Source organism: Penaeus vannamei, chromosome 1 (genome assembly GCF_042767895.1).
Source record: "Penaeus vannamei isolate JL-2024 chromosome 1, ASM4276789v1, whole genome shotgun sequence".
Lineage (NCBI taxonomy): Eukaryota > Metazoa > Arthropoda > Malacostraca > Decapoda > Penaeidae > Penaeus > Penaeus vannamei.
The window spans coordinates 23,328,549-23,336,048 of NC_091549.1; the positions used below are offsets into that span (position 1 = coordinate 23,328,549).

General features: G+C 51.7%; 1 protein-coding gene across 1 annotated transcript in view; it reads left to right on the top strand.

Annotated features, from left to right (window-relative positions):
- LOC113829333 (cyclin-dependent kinase 17) overlaps positions 1-7,500 on the top strand; it is a 160,264-nt gene that overhangs the window by 116,398 nt on the left and 36,366 nt on the right. The window lies entirely within an intron of this gene.

A 7,500-nucleotide genomic window follows, 5' to 3' on the forward strand; every position in this document is an offset into this window, starting at 1 on the left:
ATGTCAGGCCAGATGTTGATGGAGTGTGAGGGCCAGGTGTGTGTTTTTGTGTGAGCGGCTCTGTCTCCCTCTCTCTCTCTCTTTGTTTTTCTTCTTCGCCGCTCTCTTTCTCTCTCTCTCTCTCTCTCTCTCTCTCTCTCTCTCTCTCTCTCTCTCTCTCTCTCTCTCTCTCTCTCTCTCTCTCTCTCTCTCTCTCTCTCTCTCTCTCTTTTGTTCTTCTGCTTCCTCGTTCCTCTTTCTCTCTCCGTCTTGGTTTCTGTCTCCCCTTCTAACTTTCTTTTTTCCTCCTACTTTTCATCTTCTTTTCTCTCTCCTTCCCCCTCTTAATGCCCTTCTCTCCCTTTTACCTTTTCCGTTTCCCCTTTACTTTCCCTCTCCCTCTTCTCCTTTTCCTTCTCCCTCTTAAAATCTCTCCCTCCACCTCTCCCTGCGCACCTACCCCTTCTTTTCTTCTTTCATTTTCCTTCTGTGTCTTTCCTTTTCCTCAGGGCCTCTTCAATAAAGAGAATGTGTGTTTGCTCAGCATTCAGCGTCGCCGCCTCGAAGGAGGCGACGAGCGATCGCCAATTTCACATTCACAGTTCGAAGGCGTTGGACATTGGAAGCGGCGAGAGTCGGGGCCGTGCGAGAGCCCCCGGCCCGGGCCAAGCACCCTCGGGCCGGTGCCGGCTCTGTCGTATGTGTAGCGAAAATGTAACCGAGGTCGGAACGGGGGAGGGAAGGGGAAGGAGGCTGGAGGGAGAAGGGGGTCGGACCGGGGGAGGAGGAGGAGGAGACTGGAGGGGGAGTGGGGTCGGAATGGGGGAGGGGAAGGGGGGACGGATGTGGGTGGGAGGAGGAGGAGGAGACTGGAGGGGGAGTGGGGTCCGGAATGGGGGGAGGGGAAGGCGGGTCAGGATCGGGGTGGGAGGAGGAGGAGGAGACTGGAGGGGAGTGGGGTCGGAATGGGGGAGGGAGGGGAAGGGGGACGGATGTGGGTGGGAGGAGGAGGAGGAGACTGGAGGGGGAGTGGGGTCGGAATGGGTGAGGGGAAGGGGGTCGTGGATGTGGGTGGGAGGAGGAGGAGGAGACTGGAGGGGGGACTGGGGTCGGAATGGGGGAGGGGAAGGGGGTCGGATGTGGGTGGGAGGAGGAGGAGGAGACTGGAGGGGGACTGGGGGCTCGGAATGGGGAGGAGGGGAAGGGGGTCGGATGTGGGTGGGAGGAGGAGGTGGAGACTGGAGGGGGAGTGGGGTCGGAATGGGGGAAGGGAATGGGGGAGGGGGCGACAGGCGTGTTGGCCGAAATGATCAGAGCATTGGAGGTATGGAGCATGAAGAGCAGAGGGAGGGGGTGGGGGAGGGGAGAGCTGCAATGGTTCTGTGGTTATCCCGCCCCCGCCCCCACCCTCTCCTCCTCCCGCAGCCTCGTCAGGGTCTGTGGCGGAGTGTCACCCCAAGACTTAACTGTCGGGTGATTCGACGCCGCGAAACACCCAGTGGGGGAGAGGGGTGAGGGGGGTACTAGAATCGTCTGAGGGTGACTGGCGGAGAAGGTGAGAGGAAGAAATGAAATGCACTTCTTGATTTATGCGGTGGCACTCGTCGAGGTTACGAAGGGAGCCTAGTTTCATTATAATCATGTCACTTATAAACCATGCTTCATTGTCGCTACATCCAGAGAGCCTCCGGCCCTCCCCGTTTCCCCGAACCCATGTCCCCGTGTCTGTCTTCCCTGCATGTGCATACAGGTTTCGTATTGTTAGTGTTGCTCTTGCTGCTATTGTTATCATCATCATCATAATGGTTATCATCAGTACTATTATGATTATTATCATCATAATTATCATCATCCTTATCGTTCTACTACTTACTATTACTATTATTATTACTTTTACTATTGCTGCTACCACTACTACTATCACTACTACTATTACTATTACTACTATTACTGCTACTGCTATTACTACTACTGCTACTACTGTAATTACTCCTCCTCCTCCTCCTCCTCCTGTTCCTCCTCACCCACTGTGACGGCCATTGGCCCCAGTGCTAGTTATTAATGATTATGTAACAGTCAACCATATCTTCTATTTTTAGTTCATCTGCTATAACAAAACAACAACTGTAGCTTTTATTTGACTGGCTGCTATCTCTCAATGCAGCAGCGGTTATTACTGATGCCAAAAATATCGAAGGAAAGGATTTTGCGTCATTCTATCAGGGCGGCATGATAACGCATACGATAAGATAAGTAATATTAAGATGCAGGAATTTAGATTTGCATTCTCCAAAGCCGGTTAAAGGCCGCTTAACGTGGATATCTATATTTTACCTCCTCTCCCTTCCCCCCCCCATTCCACACAGACCACTATCCCCTCCCAATACCCTTCTTACCCCTCTTTCTCTTCTTCCTCCCTCCCACTCTTTCCCCTTCACCTCTGTCATACCCCTCTCAATACCCCCCAGTACCCTCTTGGCGCTCCTCCTCCTCATATTCTCTCCATTCCCTTCCTAACACCACCTCCTCCCTCCCTTAACTCTCCTCCTTCCTCCTCCCTCCTCCCTCCCTCCCCTCCCCTCCACTCTCCTAACACCACCTCCTCCCTTCCTTCCCTCTCCTCCTTCCTCCTCCCTCCCCCTACCTCCTCCTCCCTCTCCCCCTCCTCCCCCTTGTTTTGGCCTTAGCACAGTTCTCGGCACCTGACGATAACGCGCTGACCTTCGCCAGAATCAAGTGCAATTGCGGTAGTGGTTGGGAGGAGTGTGTGTGTGTGTATGTGTGTGTGTGTGTGTGTGTGTGTGTGTGTGTGTGTGTGTGTGTGTGTGTGTGTGTGTGTGTGTGTGTGTGTCTGTGTGTGTGTGAGAGAGAAATGGAAAGAGAGAGGGAGAGTGAGTGAGTGTGTGTTTTGAGAGAAAGGGAAAGAGAGGGAGAGAGTGAGTGAGTGAGCGAGTGAATGAGTTAGTGAATGTGTGTGTGTGTGTGTGTGTGTGTGTGTGTGTGTGTGTGTGTGTGTCTGTCTGTTTTTGTGTCTGGCGTTACGTTGCCATTTTATATTATATTGCAACGGAGAGATAGGTAGGCTGAGACAGAGGAAAACATAATCCGCGGCACGTCTATGCTTTTTTATGAACCACTTACAGTTACGATGATGATGTGGCGTTAACGAAAGTGAGAGTAGGCCTGGCGAGCGAAGAAGTATATTGGCGGCCGTGAGTAAAAGGAAGAGGAGGGAAAAGCTTCTCGTTTCTCTTCCAGTTAGCCCGGAGGTATTTACTTTTTGCGGCCACCTCGTAGGGCCGGGCTGGGGGTCAGCATCAGGGTGGGGTGGGGTTGCCTACTGGTGTTGGGGGGGTAAGTATTGATTCTAAAGGGGGCAAAGCAAGGAAAGGAAGAAACAAACAAGGAAGTGAGGGAGGAAGGAGTCCCACCGACGAAGGCTGAGAGGCAGGAGTGCAAGGAGTCCGACAGACAGGCAGGCATCAGGCAGGCAGCCCGCGGGTGTGACCTGGACCAGAGCCAGCATCCTTCACCTTGAGGCTAGGGAGAGGATAATGTGGCTGGGGCGGCGGGGGCATAAGGGTGTTGGTGATGAGGGAGGAGTGAATGGGTGGAAGGGCTGTTGCTCTCACAGGGAGGGCGGTCATGGCACTTGCTGTCATACGGCGGTGGCTCTCTCTCTCTCATTTGGCTGATTGCGAGAATTTAGGCTCTTCTTATCTTTCTTATTTTCTCTCTCTCTCTCTCTCTCTCTCTCTCTCTCTCTCTCTCTCTCTCTCTCTCTCTTTCTTTCTCTCTCTCTCTCTCTCTCTCTCTTCCTCTCTCCCTCTCCCTCTCCCTCTCCCTTCTCCCTCTCCCTCTCCTCTCCCTCTCCCTCTCCTTTCTCCTCCTCCTCCTCTCCCTCCCCCCCTCCTCTCTCCCTCCCTCTCCTCTCTCTCCTCTCTCCTCTCTCTCCCCTCTCCCTCTCCTCTCTCCTCTCTCCTCTCCCTCTCTCCCTCTCTCCTCTCTCTCCTCTCTCTCCTCTCTCTCTCTCTCTCCTCCTCTCTCTCTCTCTCTCTCTCTCTCTCTCTCTCTCTCTATATATATATATATATATATATATATATATATATATGTGTGTTTTTTTTTCTTTTTTTATTTCTTTTTCGTCTCCGTATTCTTCATTCTTCTTCTTTTTCTTCTTCTTCTTCTTCTCTTCTTTTCTTCTTCTTCTTCTCCATTTTCTTCGTTTTCTTCTTCTTCTTCCTCTTCTTTTTTCTTCTTTTTCTTCTTCTTCTTCTTCTTCTTCGTCTTCTTCTTCTTCTTCTTCGTCTTCTTCTTCTTCTTCTTCTTCTTCTTCTTTTTCTTCTTCTTCTTCTTCATGTACATTACAATTCTCCGTGCCATCTTCCCCCCTCCGTCACCGGCACCGTCATACATCAGTAACAGGATGGAAGGATAGGTTTTCCACTGTTTTTTTCTTTGTGTGGCAGTAGGCCTATGTTCCGGATGTAGGAGGTGATGAGCCCATAAGCGGATGCTGGCACCAGTAGTTCGGATATGATGAGGTTATTTTTTTGTATGCTGCCAGAAAGAAGTGTGGATGCGGTGGCGGTAATGAAAGTAAATTCCTGTAATATATATATGTGTGTGTGGGGGGGGGGGGGCTGTGCACGTATCTTTGTTGGGTACGGGAGAAGGGGAGAGGGAAGGATAGTGATAGATAGAGAGGGAGGAAAGGACGCATGTACGCGCGCGCACGTACACACACACACACACACACACACACACACACACACACACACACACACACACACACACACACACACACACACACACACACACACACACACACACACACACAGAGTTCATATAGTTCACACAGTTCACGCACAAAAAAATACTCGCTATTAATCTCGCAGGAATGCGCGAATATCCTATATGTACACAGAGTTGGTTATTGGTGATTTTACTTTTGCCTCGTGTAAATTCGCTGTGTAGAACGCCCGACGTGCTTTTACAATTGATTTTTTTTATTTATTATTATTTTTTCATTCTTACAAATGATATTCGAAAGTATTCCTCGCGTGGTAGGGCTCTGTCGCGACACAATAGCCGGGGCGAAGAAGAAAGAAAAAAAAAGTATAATAAAGGAGAAAATGAGATGAATTAAGAATAAAGGAGAAAATGAGATGAATAGAGATGGCGACAAACTCCGCCATCCGCACCGAGGAGGAGAAATATCGAGTAAATGCCGGTTCTTTCCAGTTGTAAGAGGGGACCTTATGTCGTGAGTGAATAGGGGTCGGAATGGGCGTGTGGAAACGGGGAGGGTAGTGGTGTAGGGGTTTGGGAGGAGGAAAGGTGGGGGGTGAGAGGGAGGAGAGGGGAAGGATGCAGGGGTTATGAGGGAGGGAGGAATAGAGGGGGCATCACTCTCATATTCACACATACGCTCCCTTACACAGTTACAAACTCTGTCTCCCTCTCTCTCTCTCACTCACGCACGCACGCACACAAACACAAACACACTCACTTTAACACTCATAGAATCACACGCACATAAAAAGATAAAGACAGACAGATGGACACAGACTTTCAGAGAAGTGAAGGGAGAAGTGGGTGACGCCAAAGACGACGAAAGCAAAATGATTGAAAGGACTTGGAAAGTGTGAAGATCGTATTTACTAAGGCTAATGAGGGCAGGTCAAGCGACTGGGCCACGCGAGAGAGGGAAGAGAAAGCAGACAGGAAGGATGAACTTCAGGAGACGGCTGGGGAGAGGGGGGGGTGAGGAACGGGAGGGCGGAAATGGGAGGGGAACGGGAGGGAAAGGAAGGGGGGAAATCCAGAGGAACGGGAGGGAAAGGAGTGGGAATGGACATGAGAGAGAAAAGGAGAGAGGGAAAGGGGAAGAAAGAGTTAGGGAAAAAAATAGAGAGAGGGAATGAGGAAAAGGAGGGAGGGAAAAGGGAAATAAAGAGAGAGTGAAAGATGAAAAGAGGAAAAGGGAGATGAAGTAAGTAGAAGGGAGGGAAAGAGAAAAGGAGAGAGAAAATAGAAAACGAGACAGGGCCAGGTGAAAGAGAAAAAGAAAGAAAGAGAGCTGGATAGATGGGGTAGGGAGGGGAAAGGAGGAAGAGAAGAAAGGAGAGAAGGAGAGGGCAGGAACGCGGCGAGGGCGGGCGAGGGCGGGGCGGGGCGGCTGAAGTGGCGTTGCGGCGGCACAGACGGCGCTCACACTGGGTCAAGGTCGGCCACTTTCTGGTCGGTTTAGTGAGGCTGGCGGACTTTGCAGGGGCGGGGGGAGCTCTCGTGCCCCTGTCCTCCCCTTCCCTTCCCTTCCCTCTCCCCCCCTCCCCCTGTCCCTGGCTTCCTGCACATTAGGTTCATCCGCTAATTGTCGCCGTCTGAGTTAATTGGCTCATTTTCTGCAATATTTATTTTTTTTTTTTGGTTTACAGTTTATTTACTTGCTAGCTTTTTACTAGCGGTCGGAGGATGGGTTTTGTTTGGCGAGTCGTCGGGCTTTTCCAGATGCACGCACATACGCTCACGCACGCACACAGACAGACAGACAGACAGACAGACAGACAGACAGACAGACAGACGCAAGATACACACACGCGCACACTCACACATACAATGGAAAGGAAAGAGATAGACAGATAAAAGGACAGAGAGGACAGAGACCGGATGTTGAGAGAGAGATCCTGTCGCTTGTGCGGAAGAGGATTGGGGAGGGGGGGGTGAAAGAGAGGGGGAGAGGGGGAAGGGAGGGGTGAGAGAGAGAGGGGGAGAGGGGGAAGGGGAGGGGGTGAGGGAGAGGGGGGAGAGGGGGAAGGGAGGGGTGAGAGAGAGGGCGAGAGGGGGAAGGGAGGGAGTGAGAGAAACGAAGAGGGAGAGGGGGGAGGAAAGGAGGGAGAGGGAAAGAGAGGAAGATTGTATGTGTTTGAGAGAAGGAGAGAAGGAGTAAGAGAGAGACAGAGACAGACAGTGAGTGTGTGCGTGTGCGTGTGTGTGTGAATGTGTGCGTGAGAGTGAGTCTTGACGTCATCTCCGCAGGCTGGATTCACGTGAGGAAGGTGACCGGGGCAGCGACGGCGTTCGTCCGCGTTGTCAGTCACCCGAGAGCCACGCGGCGTGTCATTCGTCTTCCCGTCTTCTCCTTTTATTTGTTGTTGTGGGTCCTTGCCTGTTCCCTTCTCTGTCCTCCTCTGCTTTTTCCTTCTCTTATCATCTTCATCTTCTCTTCATCCCTTCTTCCTCCGTTCCACTAATGTCTCTCTCGCCCCCCCCCTCTCTCTCTCTCTCTCTCTCTCTCTCTCTCTCTCTCTCTCTCTCTCTCTCTCTCTCTCTCTCTCTCTCTCTCTCTCTCTCTCTCTCTCTCTCTCCCTCCCTCCCTCCCTCCCTCCTCCCTCCCTCCCTCCCCTCTCCTCCCTCCCTTTTCTCCCGCCCTTTCTCCCTCTCCTCTTTCCTCTCCTCCCTGCCCGATAAGCCTTTGTTAGCGTGAGCTCTGCTCCTCCTTCCTCTCGTGGGAGC